The sequence below is a fragment of the Scylla paramamosain genome, chromosome 21 (assembly GCF_035594125.1).
Source record: "Scylla paramamosain isolate STU-SP2022 chromosome 21, ASM3559412v1, whole genome shotgun sequence".
Lineage (NCBI taxonomy): Eukaryota > Metazoa > Arthropoda > Malacostraca > Decapoda > Portunidae > Scylla > Scylla paramamosain.
In genome coordinates this window covers 16,507,502-16,530,202 of record NC_087171.1, presented here as the reverse complement: position 1 = coordinate 16,530,202, position 22,701 = coordinate 16,507,502, and positions in this window count along the sequence as shown.

The window sequence follows — 22,701 nt, the reverse complement described above, 5'->3', positions numbered from 1 at the left end:
GTAATTTTATATATAAATAAAATGCAGACCAAATTGACGGTTGGTGTCTTCAATTTAACGTCTTCAATTTCTGAGATTTATCGTCGCCTTGCTCTGTTTTCTGTGGTTTTCTAAGACGTACAAATAAATGTGAAGACGTTGTCCATTCAAATCTATATTATGGTGTCCAACCTTGTCACTGAAGATCCATTAACATGTTATTTCTGTTTGTTTATATCTTAACACTGCTGAAAAAAAAAGTTTAGTAAATGAAACTGGCAATGACCATAAATTGTCACCATCGTCATCACCATCGTCATCATCATCATCATCATCATCATCATCATCATCATCATCATAAATATCTGCTGCTAGATAGGACAACAAAGGTCTGCTGTAATCCTTCCCAACGCTCCTCTGTCAGTAGCTGGTCTATTTTAAGACACCCAAGCACAACACTTCGATTCCTACTTCATGAACTTTACTTAACTGATTAATCCAATTATGGCGCTGCCTGAGTGACGTATACTTATCAGATGTACAGTGGTTTTGTTTCATCATAATGTAGCACAATGGCTGGTTACCCCTTTTGGTGAACTGTATCGAGAAAGATGTAAAAAAAAAAAAAATTATCAGTAGGCCATGACAGTGACTCTTGCTACTTGAGTCCAGTAAGCCTGACGATTTTATCTGACTAAAAATTTTAAAACAGATCTGGACTACTAAACTTTCACCCCTTTTGCTGTCAGTGGTGCCTTTCAAAACTATATTCTCAACTCGGGAAACTTTAAACAATAGCCACTAAAAGATTTCGCTTACTTCCTTATTGAATTCTTTTGTTATCATTGGTGTGTTTCTCTTAATCATACTGCATGCACTTCACAATGTATGCTATATTTGAACTTGCTTTGATCTGATTTCTGTAGGGACTGGTAGTATATTCAGTGGCCTTTTTCTCCTGTTTCGTAGATCTTGACCGGAGCTTCTTTTTTTTTCGGGTTTTACGCCAAGTTTAATTATTCTATATAAGAAGAGAAAGAAAAAAAAACACTAATTCCACAGCAATTTGTTAAGGTTTTGAAGAGGAGCCACAGCAGTCAAAGGGTCATGTACGCCTGCTCTCATCACAGGATGGACCCTTAGGACACGATACGATAATGTGATGTTTGTTGAAAAACGACAAATAATTTTCGGTTAATGTTATCTGAGTATCCGTTATGTTTCGTTTATTTGCTAACTGCTTTCGACATAAACTTATCATCAATTAAATTCTTAGTTGTTATTGGTTTCCTCTCGACTATTCTCCCTGAAATGACAAAAGGCAGCTGCTTGTATCCTGTCGCTTATCACGCACACTTTGTAGCAAGCAGAGAGAGAGAGAGAGAGAGAGAGAGAGAGAGAGAGAGAGAGAGAGAGAGAGAGAGAGAGAGAGAGTGTGTGTGTGTGTGTGTGTGTGTGTGTGTATTTGCTGAAGTCGTTTTATAAAAACGAATAAGGGTTTCCGGTTCTCTACGTTATCAGTTTCAAGGAAAACAGTAGCAACAACAACAGTAGGAAAATAGCACCGCCAGTACTAACAATAAGATCTACTAATTGCTTTTGTACTTCCTGCTTCCTATGAATTGAACTCTTTCAAGGGGGAGATTTCAAGACACTTATCCTACATTATTCATTTTTTTTTCTAACTGGCATCTGTATGGGAAGTGGCATTGTTGCCTTTGGCCAGGGACCCTCTTACATAAAATCAACAACAGCAGCAGTAACAACATCAACAACAACGAACGGATCAACAACAACAACAACAGCAGCGGCAGCAGTAGGAGTAAAAAAAAAAAAGATGAAAAATAACAACAACAACAACAACAACAACAACAACAACAACAACAACAACAACAACAACAATAATAATAGCAGCATACACATCAACAACAGCAGCAGCAGCAACAACAACAAAAACAACAACGAAAAATAACAGCAGCAAGTGTCATCAATCATCATCAACGAGGAAGAGCAAACAACAACAACAATAACAACAACAACAACAAGAGACACCAGTGACAGTAACAGCAACAACATTCAGTTTTACACCTTGACCGGCTCCATCAGGCAAACACACGCCACTAAACTATTAAGCTATTATATTTCACGATTTTTCAGGAATTTCAATCGCCTCGTGAATACCAACCATTAACTCACTAGCACACAACAATTGTCCACCAACACTCACCGACCATTGTGCACTTCCACCAGGCAAAGATATAAGAGAGGCAGATAAGATAAGGACAGGTAAAGAGAGAGAGATTTTTCGAACGACAGAGTACTCAGAGGGAAATATTTCAAAGAATTAAAGAAACATGAAGCTACTGTCGCTCTTCCTTGAATTATAGAAGACTACATGAGTTAGTGAGGTAGTGGTAAACAAAAAAGGTGAAATGCTACAAAGCTGCTTGATATTTCAGCAAAGCAAAAGGTGAAGGGGAGATAAGAAAAATGTCACAAAAAGGTCTCTACCTAAATTCCAACTTTAAATCATTGAGAGGGGAGGTAAAACAAGACAGACTGTTGCAAAACTCGCCTGTACTTCACATCAAGACACGCAGGTATCAGGTAACTGCAGGTTTGGCATGAGGAAAGAGGGCAAAGAGGCAAGGTGAGAATTCGCTGATGTTATCGTGTGCCTGACTTCAGAAACGGGGCATCCTGTGAAAAAAAAAAAAGGAAACAGTGACAACGTGGCAAGTAAAGAAGGATAAAGAGTACAAGACAAAGAATATACGAAAGCTGAGTTTATACACACAAAGTAAACAAGCAGAGTATTAAACTAAGGTCATGGAAGACAGTAACGTGCGGAATATAAAATCAAGGAAATGGGTAATGGATTGTATGGCAAGAGAATCAAAGATAAGGTGGGAAATAAGACATAGATGCCTGTATAACCTTGAAATAAAAAGAAAAGGAAGTAGATAAACAGGAAAAAAAAATGTATAAGTACAGAGAATAGGAAAACCACAAAAAAAAAACAAAGAAAAACAAAATAAAACAACAACAATAACAACAACAACAAGTAAAAAGTGGAGAAGGAAGAGGAGAAGGAGGACGAGGTGGAAGAGGAGAAAGAGATAATGCCCCGCTCAATTCTCCTCTCGTCGTGAAATTCCGGTAACTCAATGATGCTTGTGAAGTAGATTTTTACTGACACGAGACCAAGACGATACCAGAAAGAGAGAGAGAGAGAGAGAGAGAGAGAGAGAGAGAGAGAGAGAGAGAGAGAGAGAGAGAGAGAGAGAGAGAGAGAGAGAGAGAGAGAGAGAGAGAGAGAGGAGATACTGTAGATACACAACCCAACAAACAGAAATAGAGACAAAAATAGGCAAACACATTTACATATATAGATACATCCACACGCACATATATACATACATACATACATACAAAAAAAAAACAGCTTGCATTGATTTCAGAGGGGGCAATGAATCGAATATGAAGGAAAAATGCGAAAAACCTTTATTTATTTATGTTTTTTTTTTTATAATTTTATCTCCGTGATCATGACTCGACGAAATATTTTACTGCTACGTGCGTGCTTCCTGTAGTGAGGTTTGTGCTTTTCCTCGTCGTCTCCCTCGTCATCGCCCCCCCTCTTCCACCTCCACCTCCTTCACTCACATTATTCTTCCATACCGGCATCTCAGTGGGCTTTTTTTTTTATTTATTTTTTTATTGGATTTTTGTTGCCCTTGGCCGGTGTCCCTTCTACATAAAAAATAAATAAATAAATAAATAATCTTCCATTCATCGGTATTTTCTCTTTTCTCGTCATTAGCTCCTCTTTCCCTTCCTGAACACATTTTCTTCCTCTTTTCTTTCCTCCCATCTTTATCATCCCTATTTCATTTATACGTGTTTTCTCGCTCTAATCGGTCTTACTGGTCTTCGCTATTTGCACGTATCTTTAGTTCATCTTTCCTTCCTGCATCCCATTCCTCACTGTGCCTTCCCGCGGACAAATGATGCAGTAATGTCAACAGATTCTGAGAACAAGCCACAGTCACGCGTGCACAGGTCGCCCCACACGTCCGTTCAGTCCTGCTGCATAAATCTCTCACTCTCTCTCCCTCTCTCTCTCTCTCTCTCTCTCTGTCTCTCTCTCTCTCTCTCTCTCTCTCTCTCTCTCTCTCTCTCTCTCTCTCTCTCTCTCTCTCTCTCTCTCTCTCTCTCTCTCTCTCTCTCTCTCTCTCTGTCTCTCTCTCTCTGTCTCTCTCTCTCTCTGAATTTTCTATGCTGCTTTTCATTCATCAATCATATACCTACACCAAAGAACAAGAAATAATGAGTTTAAGTTTAAAAAAGTTGGATTTAAAAGGAGTTAGGAGGAATTGGTTCTCAAATAGAGTGGTGTATGAATGGAATGGACTCAGCAGTCAGGCTGTTAATGCTGAGTCATTAGGGAGCTTTAAAAGAAGATTAGACATATTTATGGATGAAAATGATAGGTGGAAATAGGTAGGTATGTTTCATACATGGACTGTCACGAGTAGACCTGATGGATTCTTGTAGCTTCACTTATTTTCTTATGTTCTTATGCTCTGCTATTTTAAATTCTTTTCAATAAAAGGATCATCCATACACGTCTCCCTTGCAACTACAGTAACCCTCCGCCTACCCGTTCACTTTAATATAATGCACGCCTTGTTCCATCAACCTCAGTGCAAGTTTCTACTAGAACCAATCTCATGTGTTGGAAAAAGAAAAAAAAAAAAATGTAAAAAAAAAAAATCGCGATGCAGTTGTTTTATTCATACTGTCCTTCACGTGTCTCCGGGAATTTACAAATGAAAAAAAGGAATTCGAAAAAAAAAATAGAGAAAACGCAAGAGAAAAGTCAAAGGGAAATATTGTTAGAGAGAGAGAGAGAGAGAGAGAGAGAGAGAGAGAGAGAGAGAGAGAGAGAGAGAGAGAGAGAGAGAGTAGCAGTAGTAGTAGCAGTAGTAGTAGTAGTAGGAAGAGGAGGAGGAGGAGGAGGAGGAGTACCAGTGGGAAGGCGAGGAGGAGGAGGAGGAGGAGGAAGAGGAGGAGGAGGCAGGATGAAGCATTCAGTGGTAATCCCCATTTTGTCAATCCCGCTGTGAGCCGAATCGTTTCAGCTCACTCGCAAACACGTACGGGGGGATGGGGGGTGGGGGCGGAGGGTTAAGCATCTCACAGCAAAAATAGTCTCCACTCCAATGCATGCGTGTATCTTATATATATATATAAAAAAAGAGAGAAAAAAAAAGAAAACTGCATGCGTACTGTCTAAAACAAAACAAAAAAAAAAAGAAATTTAAAAAACCTAACCAAACCAAAAAAAGATAAAAAAAAGTTGGTGTGATCTCGACGACAGACACGAACGACAACAATACATATATTTTTTTTATTATTATTTATTGTCAGCACTCGAACACACACACACACACACACACACACACACACACCTCCACTCTTGCCCTCCCCTGATGATACATGAGAACAAGAATTGGGGCGGTGGCAGAACGAGAGAGAGAGAGAGAGAGAGAGAGAGAGAGAGAGAGAGAGAGAGAGAGAGAGAGAGAGAGAGAGAGAGAGAGAGAGAGAGAGTAAACTGAGTGGATTTCATAGTTCAGGAAAATACTGGATAAACAAGAAAGTGTAAAAAAAGGAAGAGGAAGAGGAAAACAAGGATATGATGAAACCATATGGAGTGAAAGAGAGGAAGGGAATGAGAGGGGAGGTTAGTGGAGAGAGGAAGGGAAGGATATAGGGAGAGGGAGGAGGTAAGACAGGGGTGGAAGTACCGAATGTAAGAAGAGATGGGAGAGAGGAAGAGGTGAGTGTGAGAAGGGCTGCTCAGTGACTGTGAGTGAGGAAGGGGAGAGAAAGGAGAGAGAGGTGAGGAGAGGGAGGAAGGTGAGAGGTGAGGGGAAGTGAGGGGGAGAGAGAGGGATGTGAAGGGTGATGAGAAATGAGGGGAGAGGGAGTGATATAAGGGGAGGTGAGGATAAGTGAAGGGGAGGGGGAGAGAGGAGGTGAGGGGAAAGTGAGGGGAGGGAGGGACAGGTGAAGCAATGTGTCATGAGCGGAAGTGATTGGCCGCGTGTGTTCGCTTCCGGTCACACTCACGTAACAATTGACGTGTGTGTGTGTGTGTGTGTGTGTGTTGGTCCGATAGGAGAGTGGCGTGTGTTCCTTCAGAGAGAGAGAGAGAGAGAGAGAGAGAGAGAGAGAGAGAGAGAGAGAGAGAGAGAGAGAGAGAGAGAGAGAGATTTACACATGGTCTAGATAGAAGGAGTCCCATAACAACACCATTAGGCAGGCAAGTACAAACATATCCCTGCTACCCACCTGCTCAGGCCGCCCAGGTGCAGTCACACATCACCATAACAGCCACATTCAGACAGGTAAATAATACATGCGATACCTATAACATTACGAAATATTTACCATCATCACTACATCACGAGTACAATTTATCTCTTCATCCCTTACAAAGACCCGTCGATTTACCAATAGCAGCGCCTCGGTAACATAACAGTAATCTTACGGGACAGCAGGCGGCATTATGTCTTTGAATACTCGTCACGGATGAACTCGTAACTTTTAGACAGAATCTTCACACCTGTACGAACCGTCAGTAAAATTAAGTGTTTGACTGTACGCGTATACCTTACTTCTTAATTACAACGCCTATAACCTTTGTGCCTCTTTTTATGCTCCATGCGGCTGTCTCGTCTGGCCTGCTGCCTTTCATGCCTTCCTTTTACGTGGAACAAGAGAGCGGCGCGGAGGAGCGTGGCGGCGGAGCGGTGTTGCGTCTGGTGGTGGTGATGGTGGTGGAGGAGGAGGAGGAGGTGGTGTTGGTGGTTGCTCCTCCGCGTCGAGGAGTGAGAACAATGGCTAACTGTTTTGTTGCCGCTGAGTAAGGAAAACACCGGGCACAAAATTGTTGTTTTTATTTTCGATCTAATCTGTCCTATATCCATCATTATCATCACTAGCATTATCGTTACTACAACAACAACAACAACAACAACTACTAGTACTACTACTACTATTACTACTACTGCTACTACTGCAAGCGATACACAATAGGAAGGATGAATAGATGAACAAGCAATCGAGTTCATTTCAGCATTTCCTTTATATTGCAAGCAGTTAGTTATCGGGCGTATATCGGACAGTGCGGCACGTTATACATTATAATCGAGGTACAAGCAGTCAGAGGGGAGGATACAGCATAACACACAGACCAGGAAAAAGGGGAGTGCATACATCAGGAAATTGGAGTGCGTTGCAGCATTAGTTTCTGTGTGTGTGTGTGTATGTGTGTGTGTGTGTATACGCTTCCACCACCACTCCACCAGTAAGCGGTACCACTGGAGAGATAAACGACCTACACACACACACACACACACACACACACACACTACACCAACCTGCCACACCCCAGCCAGCGGACCGCACCCAGGGGGTCAAGAGGCCGCTAGGTCAAGGCCACGCGTCCCCCATCACCCTCCAACCCTGTGTGTATGTGTGTGTGTGTGTGTGTGTGGTTCGGTGACGTCGGTCTCTCAACTCTGTCAGTCTGACTGCCCCACAGCCCCCACCCTCTCCCTCTCTCTGGATCGCCACGTCATAACCCATTCAACGCAGCAAGTCGTGGGTCGTGGGGGAGTTCCACGCTTGAGAGACCGACACACCCGCCTCCCCGGGATCACTTCCTCCCTGCCTGGCTGCCTCAACTCAACCACGGCTGTGTTGTCTGTCCCCCGTGATCCCTCCCACACACGCTCTCTTTCTCTCCTGCAGCCCACCCTCACCCTCCCCCGCTCTTCATTCACCAATTCTCTCTCTCTCTCTCTCTCTCTCTCTCTCTCTCTCTCTCTCTGATACTAATGCTCCTTTCCTCACTTTTTTCACACTCGTCCCTAATCACTAACGTCTTGAGCTGAGGCGCTACTGGCAGACACGTGTGTTAGTCCTCTAACTCATCAGTATCACACTCTTGGTTCACTCGCTACATCACCAACTTGCTCATTTACTTACCCAATAAGCTACTCGCCTCGCCCACTAACAAGCTCCTTTCGTCACTAACTCATTTACTCTCTCTCACTACGCCACTCACCCTCTCAGTAACTCACTCATCCCTTTCATTATCTCCCTCTCCCTCCTTCTTTCTCTCTCACTCCTCACTCCTACACGTCTAATCCTTTCCCTCCTTACCCCTTACTACCACATCTTCCCCAGCCTGCCTTCCTAACCACAGCCACCTCAGACCGGCTTGACTATTGACATATGAGAAGCGAGTGGCCAGCCCACCAGACACTGCAATAAAACACAAGACGCTCCCCAAACAACCAGTCATCGCTAGTCATAGGAAGCTGAGGCAGAGGTGGAGAGAGAAGAAGCGGCGTACGGGGTGTGGCTTGAGGAGCACGTGGCGAAGGAATCGATAAGCCACACGTCCGCTCTCCGGAAATGAATAAATAACACACAGATTGCTCGGTCATTGGAGGGGGAGCCGTTGTGGGTTGGTGGAGGAGTGGAGAAGCGTAGAGAGAGAGAGAGAGAGAGAGAGAGAGAGAGAGAGAGAGAGAGAGAGAGAGAGAGAGAGATATGAGCAGGGTTGAAGGACGAGGATGGAAGGATGGAGGACATGAGGAGGCCTGCCATCATCATCATATAGTGTTTTTTTCATACTCTCTCTCTCTCTCTCTCTCTCTCTCTCTCTCTCTCTCTCTCTCTCTCTCTCTCTCTCTCTCTCTCTTCCTCGTGGATGGGAAGAAATGTGGGGGTGTGAGTGGGATGGAAGGGGAAGGAAAGGGACGTGGGAGGTAAGGAAGGAGTGGAGAGAGAGGGAAAAAAAAAAATCATAATAATAATGTCTAAAAAAAAGGCAGTGAAGGGTTGAGTGTCTGCAAGGACTGATGCCACCGTCCCCATCTTCTCCTCTTTGTTTTTATCTTCTCTCCCCTCTCATCCTCCCTTCCTCACCCGACGTATATCTCGATTTACTGTCCCTTTGTCCTCTCGTCCCTTCTCCTCCTCCTCCTCCTCCTCCACCGCCTCCTTCTTCTTCCCCTCGCTTTACCCCTCTTCCTTTGTTCGTAAAATCAATAAGAGTAAGTCACAGCATCCCCCTACAACAGAAACTGCTTTCCTTTTGATACTAGAGTTCGCGAAATATTTTTGCCATTTCCTGCTACGATTTCCTGAGAGCGGCGTGGTCATTCTTCCGCCTCTCTGCCCGCCTGCCGGTGTGTCCTGCCGCCCCTCCCTCCCGGCGTCCAGGTAAACCTTTCCTTGGTGTCTCGGTGGCCACTCATCCGCCGCTACAGCAGAGTGGGCGGCCTTGAAGCTTATCTTGATTGACCTAATCTTTCTTCACTTTCCTTTCCTCTCATCCTTGTAATACACAAGACTCTCGCCTCAGCCTCGTCAAGCTGGACAATCATTGTGTTCTTTCCTTGTATTCGTTTTCTTTTCTTTTTTTTTCGTATGATCTCATGCTGAAAAGGCGATTGGCATTCAACTTTGACTTATGTGAAGGGAAAGAGTGACAAACTAATGTAAGAGAAACGTGCGAGGGAAGAATTTCTCTATGGAACGCGATCTTCAACTCCTGGCTGACAGACAGTAATAAAGCGGCGGACTGGAAGCCATCTCCGCTGAGCCGGCCTGATGGCTTCTTGAAATTATTTGAGTTCCCATGAATAAACCCTCCATTACCGAGAAAATATCCGGCCATTTTCATAAGTGTATTTCCATCCGCGGCTCTTTTATATCGCTGTTGGTCTGTTTCCTTCTTCTCCTTCTTTGCGACAGTTTTTCCCTCTCGCAGCAAGCACCTCCTTTTCCACCCACTTTACGAGTTTTGCTGCTCTTCTCCTCCCCGCGCGTGGAAAGGTCAGGCTGCCACGCTGTGCCTCTCGCTGCTCCCTCCTCGCGGCACACCAACACAGGCAGCAACAGGGAGGCGACGAAGCAATTAAGAATAATTTACACACATAAAGGACTGCAAGGCGGAGAAAATGGAGGAGGAGGAGGAGGAGGAGGAGGAGGAGGAGGAAGGGAAAGATAACGATAACGATGACGATATAGACAACAACAACGACGAGGAAGAAGAAAAAAAAAACAAGAACTAGAACAAGAGCAAGAGCAAAAAAGAACAAGAACAAGACCACCATCACCACTACCACTACCACCACCACCACTACCACCACCACAACCAACAACAACAACAATAATAATTGGAGGAGGAGGAGGAGGAGGAGGAGGAGGAGGAGGAGGAGGAGGAGGAGGAGGAGGAAGAGGAAGACACGATAGTTACAAGGAGGTCCTGAGACGATGAGGAACCTCGGTATTGTATGAAGGACATTGATCTCTATTTTCAATGTGTGTGTGTGTGTGTGTGTGTGTGTGTGTGTGTGTGTGTGTGTGTGACTGCCTCCGATTACGAGTAAGACGAAGCAAAACATTCATGCAATAATCCACCGCACCAAGGTATTGATTTAATAGCATTTTCTGCACTAATACGGGGAATCTCTCTCTCTCTCTCTCTCTCTCTCTCTCTCTCTCTCTCTCTCTCTCTCTCTCTCTCTCTCTCTCACTGCAGTAGACGATCTCTAAGACATCTTCCCTTCCTTTCTTCCTTCCTCCCTCTCAAAAAAATAATTAATAAGGATAAAACACACACATACACAACACCAAACGTCACTTCCTCCAATACACACACACAAACACAAACAAGCGATAAAACACATAGAAGAAGGAACAGACAGGAAAAAGAAATAACAACGGGCAGGATAAGAAAGGAGCTACAGATGTGTACATACTAACTATCGGTAATGAGGAAACACCTGCTAGTCGTGGGCTGCTGCTATTGGCTGGTGTGGGGCGACGCATTAATGACGTGGCAATGACGTCAAGGAGAGCGCATTGACAACACAGGAGAAAGAGAGACGCGAGCTACACCGCGCAGGACGGCAACAGCTGATCGACGGGGAGGGGAGGGAGAGGAGGGGCGGGAAGGGGCGGGAAGGGGCGGATTAAGGCAAGGCAAGAGAGAGTCTACATGGAAGAGAAGGAGGAGAAGGGGGGAAGGATAGAATAGACAGTAGGAAGACGAGAGACGAGAGAAGGTTGGTTTTCTCTCTCTACCTGCGAGATATCAAGTTTATGCAGTGAGGAGATAAGGTTAGGTTAAGTATGGGGATTATACGGCAGCGCGCACACACACACACACACATACACACACACACACACACACACACACACACACACACTTAGGGGAGCGCCTCCGTTACTTTCCGGTGAAAACAAAACGAAAATCTTCAACAGAACAAGTGAAGGGTAGCAAAGAAGGAAGTGAGGCGTGTACCGAAGCTGCTGCCACGACTATGCAGCGAAGGAGGGATGGAAGAACGGATGGATGGAAGGAAGAATAGACTGATGGATGGATAGAGGGATAGAGGGAAGGGGAAAGACAAGCAACTCCAAGAGCCTACAGAATGCACTCCGTTGCTCATCGCTCACATATTGACCGCACTTGCTAAAGAACTCTCCGTGACCTATATCATACGCTCGGGGAAGCAAGTATACACACACTCCAGCCTATTCCCTCGCTCCTCTCCCCCGTCTTCTCTATCTTAACACGTCTTTCAAAGTTGGTAGAAATAGTAGCTGTGTATGAAGTTCATCTGTGAGCAGAGTAGGTTGGGGTGAGAACTAGAGAAAGTATGTGTTAAATATCTCTTTTTTTTTTTTTCTGTAAGACGCAGTTGTGGGTTGTTGTTGTTGTTGTTGTTGTTGTTGTTGTTGTTGTTGTTGTTGTTGTCATTATCACCATCACTATTATTATTATTATTATTACAACTCATTAACATTATCATCATTACTATTATTTTCACAAGGGTCACTTTCTCGCATTGTCTACTTGGCCCCGAAGGAAAGAAGCATAAAACTGAACGAAAAAAAAAATCAACAATAGAAACCAAACACTTTAAAAACCAAAGCCCTTAACTTGCACTCATTCTTCGCTCAGTCACACAACACTCAGACCTCAATATCTGGTCCCCATATTTACTTATTTTCAGACCCTCCAGCTTCGGACTTTGCGCAACGAGACACTGATTAGGATCCGCATTCAGAAACGGTTTGGTCTCTCATCACAGTTATTTTCAAGGGCCACAGAGATGATAAGCCAGGTTTTCAAGAGTGTTTCTCGTGTTAATGATATAGAAATATTGTTAATCTGCCACTAGAATCACAACAACATTCTTAAAAACCCGTGTAACTTCAACTAAAGCCTTTTGAATGCAACGGAGGTGGGGCGTAAAAGTGTTTCAGAATACAGTCTCAGATTCACAGTGGTTTCCCTTCCAGCAGTTTCATGACCCAATATAAGGTCTTTGGATGTTGTCGGCGCGTCGCTCCCCTGTTATAACCCACATGGCTTTAATTCACTTCATCGCATGCAAGTTCGATACCCTCCTTGCCTGAGCCTCTACGATTCATTATTATAGGTATTTGGCTTTTTTGCGATTCAATAGCGAAGGTGAAAATAGAGGAAGAATTATAGGGAAAGGAGTTGAGTGCTCAGGTGTTCTTGGAAAAGATTGAGGTCATTGGCCAAGTGATAAGGTGTTCGGCAGGTAGAATACAAAGCGAGTCCATTCGTTTTGCAGTGAGTTCACTTCATTGTGTCTAAGAGTCCGTCCATGCAGTGAATGTAAATGCGCTGGATGCAAAAAATTATGTAAGTAGGGAGTGTTGATATGCTCAGACTTCGTGAGAAAGTGTTTCCTTGAAGGTTTGTATGTATGTGTGTATGTATATATGTATATATATTTTTTTATAGTTTTCATTTGTATAGTTGTTCTTTTGTTTGGATGCTAAGTTCCAGGTTTGTATTTAGGGAAGGAAAATTATGACCCGAACCAAGGCGCAGTTACTATCACGAGTACTTAGTTTTTGGATGTTTTTTTTTTTTGGCTCTACAGACATTAATCACGCTGGACCCCACTTATCAGTTATGCTTTCTTCTCTCATGTGTGTGTATGACATCACCAATTATCCTTATGGGCGAGGCGACAAGCTACTAAGAAGTTATATTACCTGATTCATCTCGGTATCAATTTGTGCACCTTTATAGCAAAAACTACTAAACTATATTACATAGAAAGGCCTCGAAAATCTAGTGAGGGACACCGTTTACAGTTTCCCACATTCATTAAACAAAACCACCATGAAACCCCAACATAGACTTAATCTCTATCTATATTCAATTGCCAAGTCACGAAGGAACACAAAGTAAGAACAAAGAGCAAAAGTCCTCGTGGCTCTTACAAGACTGTGATTGTGTCTAATGTCTTTTCTTCCCGGACGCAAGGTGAAGTTTCTCTACTATAACGCTCTATCAAGGCAGCACAATTTCAACACATGAAGTAATGCAGCCTATATTCGAGAGTCTGATGCTGCAATGAAATGAATCACACGTAACCCTTCTCCTCTCAGCGGTACAATTATTTTACCTAGACACTCGCGGCGCCACACGATGCAGGTGCCATCGTGGACAATAGACTCACTTTCACTTCTTACTTAGCGTCTTATTTGCATGCTATTTGGTAATGCGATCTTATACCTGTTCAAACTTTGCCCACTTTATGAAACTTCTCTCTCTCTCTCTCTCTCTCTCTCTCTCTCTCTCTCTCTCTCTCTCTCTCTCTCTCTCTCTCTCTCTCTCTCCTTATCTTTTCGTCAATTCCTCCATCTCTCTTTCACTCTAGAAATCTAAATATTTATCGTTTCTCCCTTTTATTCTACCTTTTGATCATCTCTTCCCGTCTTCCAACCTTTCTTTCCTCCCTGCTTCCCTCCCTCTATACCTCCTCTCCCTGTCTGCCTGCCTGCCTCCCTCCCACCCTCGCTCACAGCCTTTGCTTTGCCTCTCTTACTACACCCGCCGGCCCGTGTTTACTCTCGGCTTTCTGAGGCAACGCAAGATTTACCAACCTGCGCACAGAAACAGAGGAGGCGAGGCAAGAGGAAAATGCGGTGTAGGAGGAGGAGGAGGAGGAGGAGGAGATACGAAAAATAAAGTATAATATAGGTAATATACAACAATGAGTCAAATATAAGATATTCGAAAGTACACACCCAAATGTAAGCATGCACGCAACGCACACACGCACACATATGCACACACACGCGAGAGAGAGAGAGAGAGAGAGAGAGAGAGAGAGAGAGAGAGAGAGAGAGAGAGAGAGAGAGAGAGAGAGAGAGAGAGAGAGAGAAGAGCCAAGACAAATTCGAAAACGCTTGTGTACCTAACCTAAGAGAGTATTCAACAACAATAACTGCAGAAAAAGAGGAATTTCAAGTGACCTTTTCGCTCGGGACCAGCAATTGCACGGGCGACCCAGAGCGTGACTCTAAAATGACCCCGAGCCGCCATGAGGCAGAATATTAACCATGTTCAGATTAACAGTAATGGGGATGGCAATGATAATAATGGTGATGATAAAGGTAAAGGATTATAATGACAAAAATGATAATGATACTGTTAATAATGGTGGTGGTGATGATGATGATGATGATTATGAAGATGGTGATAATAATAATAATAATAATAATAATAATAATAATAATTGTAGTGTTGGGAAGATTTGTAATCTAATACATGATTAAGATTTGCCAACCCCAAGTTTCTCTCTCTCTCTCTCTCTCTCTCTCTCTCTCTCTCTCTCTCTCTCTCTCTCTCTCTCTCTCTCTCTCTCTCTCTCTCTCTATCTCTCTCCCTCGCTCTCCCTCTCTCTCTCTCTCTCTCTCTCTCTGTGTGTGTGTGTGGGTGTGTGTGTGTGTGTGTGTTTGCTTGGGCGACTGGCATTATATTTGTACCTAACCTTTTCTAAGACAATCTAAGACACCCACCAACACCATCTCTCTCTCTCTCTCTCTCTCTCTCTCTCTCTCTCTCTCTCTCTCTCTCTCTCTCACACACACACACACACACACACACACACACACACACACACACGCACACACATGTGCACACACCGTCGCTATCACCACCATTTCAAAAGCACTCATGCCTCCTTCTTTCCTGAAATAGACTCATGTATTGTCTATCACGTTTTCCAGTGGCAGTCAGTACCTCTGTTAATTATGAACCAAGTATGAGAAGGGGAAGAGGTTAGGTGAAGGTGTCTTAGGTACTTTGGCTGCGGAGGGGCGGAGGAGTTTCTAAAGGGAATGATGAGTCTAGGGGGTTACTGAGCTAAAAATAAAAAAGAAAGGGAAGAGAAGGGTAAGCAGAAAGAGTAGCCATGAAAGGAAGAGAGCAGCGAATGTGGAAAAAAAAAAAGTGTAAGGAAAAGGAAGACAGGAATATTCGATGAGAAAAGAATTGAGAAGTGAAGGGAAGGGAAAGGTTGGAAAGAAAGAAAGAAAGAAAGACAAGGAAAATATGGAAAAGGAGGGAAGGAACATGAGGGAGAAGGAAGGAAATAAGGAAACTAAAGAAAAAAGGTAAACAGCATTACAAAAAAGATAGAAAAGTAAAAGAATTAGACTGAGAAAAGGGAAGAAACAGAAAGGCAAGGAGAAGAAGGTTAATGCATCATGACAAAAGCTAAGGCAAGAAGCATAAGGTAAGAGAACGGAAAGGAGTCGAGATGAGGAGACGAGTGGGAGTGGAAGTGAGGGGGGAAAGAAAGGGAGTTTTCCACACAACATCCGCTTACATAATTACAACCTCCGCCGAGAGATGACAAGGCCAACGACCGCCGCAGCCGCCGCCGCCGCTGCTGCTGCTACGGCGAGGCTAAGAAAAGGGGGCGGTAATCCGTCCACTAATGAGCTAAACGGCCTGTGAAGGAATAACGTTGTGTGTCGCGGGAGCGTTAAGTGGCGGATGTAATTTCTTCTTCTTCTCCTCCTCTTCTTCAATTGGATAATTTACAAAAAGAGAAAGAGAAAAAAAAAGGAAAAAATCTTAAGTGATTTTATTATTTTTATTATTATGTATTTATTTCTTTTCCGGTTTCGCTTTATACGAGTGTCTGAGTGTGGCTGTCTGTCGGTCTGTCTGTCTCTGTCTTTGTGAATTTATTTATTTGTATGCGTGTGTGTGTGGGTAGTCTCTCTCTCTCTCTCTCTCTCTCTCTCTCTCTCTCTCTCTCTCTCTCTCTCTCTCTCTCTCTCTCTCTCTCTCATGTATACGTAAATGACAAGCAGACAAGAATTAGGGAGGGAATTAGAACGACAGCGGAGTGAAATGAAAGTATAATGAAGGTAAATTAATATTGTACGATATAAATATTGGAGCTACTCTTAACAATTACTTCTCCTCATTATTTAATTAAAATTCTATTAATGTTAACAACTGCGCGTAGGGCGAGGCAGGAAACCCGACGAGATGCATTTTGTAAGATTTCGGAGATACAAGACCCATGAAGAATTGAAATATAAAAAGATGGGTACAAGTATTATTGTTACTAAAGGTCCTGCACGTACTAGATGGCAACTCTTTTAAAATACGTGAGCAAGACCGGCAAGGGTTTTACAGAGCACGGGGACGAGACAATGAATCTCCTAGTGCTCATCTAAATCTGAATCTCACAGTAGGAGGTCACATTACGAGTTCTGAAATTTGCAACTCCTACTTAACCTTCTTGTAAGAAAGGCATCAGTACCCCCGCCTTGATATCATTAATTACGCAGTTCAGTCGTACTCAGTGGTTGGTAAAGCGTTCACAGCGGTAACCACAAACTGGCTAGTTAAATATCCTCGTTTTTTTTTCTTTTTTTTTGCATCCATCTGATAACTCTGCAATGTTTATGAAGAGATAATTCCTGCTCATTTCAAATGCCGTGTTTCCGTAATAATTTATTTTATTACCGCAGGACGGTACTAACTTGCTGACCATTATCAGCCTCGAGTTTCAAATCATGAGGTAAAAGTTTCAAGGCGGAAATTAAAATTGCATGGTGAGTAATTTGTTACTCGTGTTCATCATTATCCCAAACCTGTTTTCCTCACCGACACAAAACCACAACCACCAGCAGATGACCACATCAATGGAAGCCTGCGGCAAGAGAGGGACAAGTGTGCTCCCGGCGGTCCTGTTTGATAGCATGGCATGGTGTCAAAGTGTGGTGGCGCTTCATGACTGACTGGCTGGAGAGCAATAGTCCTACGTTACATACTCGTATCCAGCGCCAGTGACTGTCAAACGAGCCAAAACTTTCCACTCTGTCTCTGCCTGGAAGTGTGACGTCCATGATAGAGGTTAGAGAACTTTTCACATTCTCTTCTAGCTCTTGGCTATTAAAATTCCTAGACAGCCAGTGGAAGTGAAAACAATACGTGGATATACAACAAGTTACCAAACATTCCCACACACTATTGCGATATCATTCCGGTAACTGAAATGAATCCCACAACAGGACTTACCTTCCTATCTAGTATGTAAGTACTGTACTACCATTCAACTCACAGTCGAGGTTGACAGTCACTGGCCTCGCAAAATATGTAGACTCTTCATGAAGCAAATTAGCCATGTTCCCTCGGCTCTACACCACAAGTATGGCCACTAAAAGGCAAACCGGTAAAGATTACATAACTCGTAGTAGGAAAAACACTCGAGGAAAATATAAACAGTTATGAAAAACAAAGCACACCAACCAACACCGTGGCAGGAGCACCCCAAGTCCTGATAACCTGTGGGGGGAGGGGTTAAACTGTCCTCAAGGGCTCGGCAGTGTCTTACGTGATACAACACACGTACTCATCGGCACTGATCGGCACTTCGTAATACAACACACCTAGTCATCGTCATTGGAGTTGCGACCGCAGCGGAACAGTGCGGCAGTGAGAGGTAACGCTTAGTATCAAAAAATGAGTCAAATCTTTCAAACAAAAATCCCAAATAATAAAATAAGAATAGGAGAATATGAGAAGAGAAACTTACCAGTTCTCTAAATGTCAAAGATCCGTGTGTTGCAATCAGTGGAGGCTACGTTTGCAAACAACGAAAAAGTATATAAAAAAAAAGCCTCCGATTATGATTATGTTGTTAGGAAAATTTACTAATACAATTCATAAAAAGGGTACTTACATTACACTTTATAACGAGGCAATTTTGGTCTTCCCTTGTATCGTTAGTGAGCTCTCCTAATTCAATGCTTTTCAGTATAAAGCAATGCATTTAGTGTGTTCCTTTGAAGCGACGTTAGTAGTAGATCCACACTGACTCAGATCAGACACGTCGCCGCTGCAGGAAATTCATCGATCATTTGGTAATAATACAGAAGGCCATGATGTTAAAGCAGATGCGTTGCCATAATTCAGTACATCCTGCAAACGGAATACAAACTCGTATCTAGTGCATCAACATCATCAAATATCTTCTAGTTACCATTTCACGCGGACACAACACAATTTTCCGAAACAACCCGTGAAGCTAAACAGCACAACACCCAACCACCGCAACACCGCAACACCACAACACACTCAGCGGTGGCCTCAGTACCTGGGCGAGGCGTGCATCTGACAAGCATTGGCACAGCTGAGGGTGGAACACAAAAACCACCTCCCTCGGGGACTGAAAAGCATGTAATTTGTATTTCTATGTAATTACGAATATCTCTCTAATACTTTCATTCCACAGGCTTCCACGAACCAACATCTAATATTCATACTGTCTGCCTGTCAACTTTTTTTGTTTTTTTATTTACCTTTTTTTCCTTTTTTTTTTTTTTTAAGCTTGTATTGTACGTATGACTACAATCAAGTCGGTCTTTATTTCACATTTCCACTGTCTGAGTATTGACTACACAATCATAATACATACACACACACACAAACACACACACACACACACACACACACACACACACACACACACACACACTCACCTACCCACACACACAAGAACAGATCCATCCCAAAGCAAAAAAATGGAAATAAAATACACACAAACTACCCAATCACTTCATTGCAACACGTGTACCATTTTCCTATCAGCAACACCATCACCAAGGGACGGGCGAGCCTCTCTCTCCCTCCATCTGGCGTGGCCGGGCGGGGAATCGAAGACGAGTGGCAGAATGAGCGATGTTGTCATAAATACAAAAGTTGAGTCACCCACCTGGAGGCTCGAGAAACATTGATTTTCAGCCACCACAACTTAGTCTTGTCCCTCCAGCGGTGGCGAGGGGAAGGGCGCGCACAGGGGAAAGGGACGCCCCGAGGAAGAAGGGAAGGGAATGAAGGGAATGATGATGATGATGATGATGATGAGGGGGAGGATGAAGAAAAGGAGTATAAGGAAGAGGGAAATTTCTTTGTTGTAGATAGTGAAATTGAGATGAGAGAGAGAGAGAGAGAGAGAGAGAGAGAGAGAGAGAGAGAGAGAGAGAGAGAGAGAGAGAGAGAGAGAGAGAGAGAGAGAGAACAAATGGACACATGGACTTGTGGCAACAACAAAGATAAAGAGCAGAACACAGAGACATTTATGAGACACATCAGGACTTTGAATTACGAAATAGTGGCATTGAGAATAAAAAGTAAGGTAAGGAAAGATTTTATAACGGGAAGGGAAGGAAAGATATATAAAGATAACAATAATACCTAAAAATTCAACGAAAAACACCAGTTCCCATTGATAGCAGTTATAAACACAGAAAATAAAAGAGCATTTAATACGCTGATAACATTTTTATGCTCAAGATTTCTTTCGACGCATTTGACGGAAATTAAGGGAAGCGTAGACAGCTTAATTCTGTCATTTAATCAGCACGCCATTTTGAAAATATTATTGAACGTAATAACTTAATCATATGCGAACGTGCTGTAGTGAATAAATTATAGCTTGTGCAATGCTCATGTGTGTGTGTGTGTGTGTGTGTGTGTGTGTGTGTGTGTGTCGTGAGGGGAGCAGGACGGTAGTTGAGTCAGCTAATAATGCAGCTTAACGCGAGGTCACCCGTTCGATTGATTTTCTCGACTTCAAAAGCCTCCGTCTAACACTCCCCCTCCAGCGGCCTCTCCTCTTACCGGCCTCCCTACACACCTCTCTCCTGCCACCAAGCTTTCCCACGCTCATTCCTACCTGACCCTGTTTTTACTCCCGCATCCACTTCTTTCTAGTTCTCCACCCCCCCTTATGTTTTTTTTTTCTTTTTTTCTATCTCCGTCTCTTTCTCTGCTTTATTTCTTCGCCTCCCAAATCGTGTCACCCTCTCTCTCTCTCTCTCTCTCTCTCTGTCTCTGTGGTTTACCTGTTCCCGTTTTATTTCTCTTTTTCTCTTTCTAGGCTCTTCCACCTTCTCTTTCTTCACAGTGAATGATGGAAGTTGTTTACTTAATTAGCAGCGCCTAAGAGGTAACCCTTATTAGACAGGTAAATTCAAAACAACTTTCAGGGCAGGTATACTTTCCCTCGAGTCATAATCAATATATTTAGTTTAAGAGCGTTCATTACACAAGGTACGATTAAGGCTCCGTTGTTTCGTAGCGTGTAGTGAAGGCGATTCTACATGCAAGGAGTGTGTTTGTAAGGCGCCGTGATGCTTCTCCGTCCACGCCATGAAGTGATGTCACCTTGATAAACAGTTTTTCGTCATGATGGAAAACAGTTTATCCATCAAGATAAGATCACTTGCTCCAACATGTCTGACTCTTCCCATGCCGTTGTCTGGCAGGAATATTAAGAGATAAAAGTAAGTGAGGTTTATATAGATTTTTTTGGACGCAGGTGTTCGAGTTTCTACTTACGTATTCATCCACTTCACCCCGCCAGTCTCACATCCAGCGCCTCACCTCATTCCGCCACCCTCACCTCTGTTGCCTCATCTAACCTGAGTCACGTAAGATCATCGCTTGCCTCACCTTCATCTCCGTGCCTCACACCGCAGGCGATCCATCACCTCCAGCATCACCTCTCTAACCTAACGTTCCTCACTAACTCTGCTTCACTTTAGCTGCCTCACTGTACCTGACTCTACACACTTGTCACACAACTGCTTTAGCATATCTGCATCACGCAACTGCCTCATCGCATCCTGCCTTATTCAAAATCATCTCAAACATGCCCTACTGATTAGCCACATACGCCTGTCTCAACTCACCTGGCTCAGCATTCCACCCATATACACACCTGTCTCACACACATGTCTCACACATCTTCACTAGTATACTTGCCTCCCATGTATTCTACACACCTGTTCCCACACGTGCCTCAGCCCTAAACGCACGCCGGCCGGGCACCGCTGCGAGGTCTTTTCGTTAAGCCTGATATTGCACAAACTTTTTTAGGCCAACGAAATAAATGTGCTAAAGACAAATATTTACGAGGAAATTATGAGGCAGCGTCCCGAGTGGAAAAACTAATTAACTCCCTCATTAACCATAATTAGAGTAATGATGACGAGGCTGTTGTTAATATACTTTCGAAATTAAATTTTCCTTCTCATGTATATTATGCTAATAATGTATGTTACGTTGATGATATATATATATATATATATATATATATATATATATATATATATATATATATATATATATATATATATATATATATATATATATATATATATATATATATATATATATATATATATATATATATATATATATATATATATATATATATATATATATATTTATTTATTTATTTATTTTCACATACACACACACACACACTACCAGCCACCACTGGACAAGTGAAGGACAAAGACCTCCCAAATTCCACCATTTCATCAGTCTTCTGTTCGTCAGTTCCGCTCCGTCAAATCCACAACTTTGCCTTGATGTTATTGTTCTCTTTGAATCTGTTCAAGTTTTTTTTTTCTTTGAATATGCAGGTTCAACATTATAGAAATAGGCAAATAATATAAAACTGCAGGAATTTCTTTTACTTAAGTTCTTTTACTTTATACGTGACATTTGTTATATTTCCGTTCTGCTTTGCCGTTTTCAAACCTTCCAACTGAACCTTAATTCCGTCACGTAGACGCGTGATCGTTGATGGATTAAGTTAACATCATATTTACTTTCACATTCGCTTTTTTGACTCCCACCATAAATTCTACCGAATTTTACGTTTTCATCACAGACTTACTAATTAAAGTACTGCTATAAACAAATGTTAATTACATTCCTGTCGGGTAATGCATCACACTCACTACCTCCTTCCTCCATTTCTATCTCACACCGTTCTAACGCATACCTATACCGTTTCCGGGATTTCACCACAGGAAGACACTCTTTAACATCATCACATACATTTTTAATCCTTCTCTAACTGCAGTAACTTCTAATTAAGAGACAACTTCCAGATATCTTTTTGTAGTGTATGAGAGTTCTGCACAGAAGAGTGAAGACTGTCGGCAAAAGAGAACCTTGCGAAGGTTTTGAGAGTCTGTCCAACGAAAAAGCAGTCGAGTATTGATTTTAATCTGGCTGATTTTGAAATAGTTTTCACTTCCTGATTAAATGTGATTCATTCCTCATTTCTTTTTTTTTATCATCTGATACTTTGCTCGATAACTTTAAATTAATTTATTTCTCTCATCAGTGACATTTTTTTCTTTGCGTGCTTCACCTATTAGCTATGAACACTTGATGTGAATCCTCAGATTAAGTGTGGCAGTTTTTTCTCTTATCAATAAGATGCATGATGGTTACCAGTTCACTATATT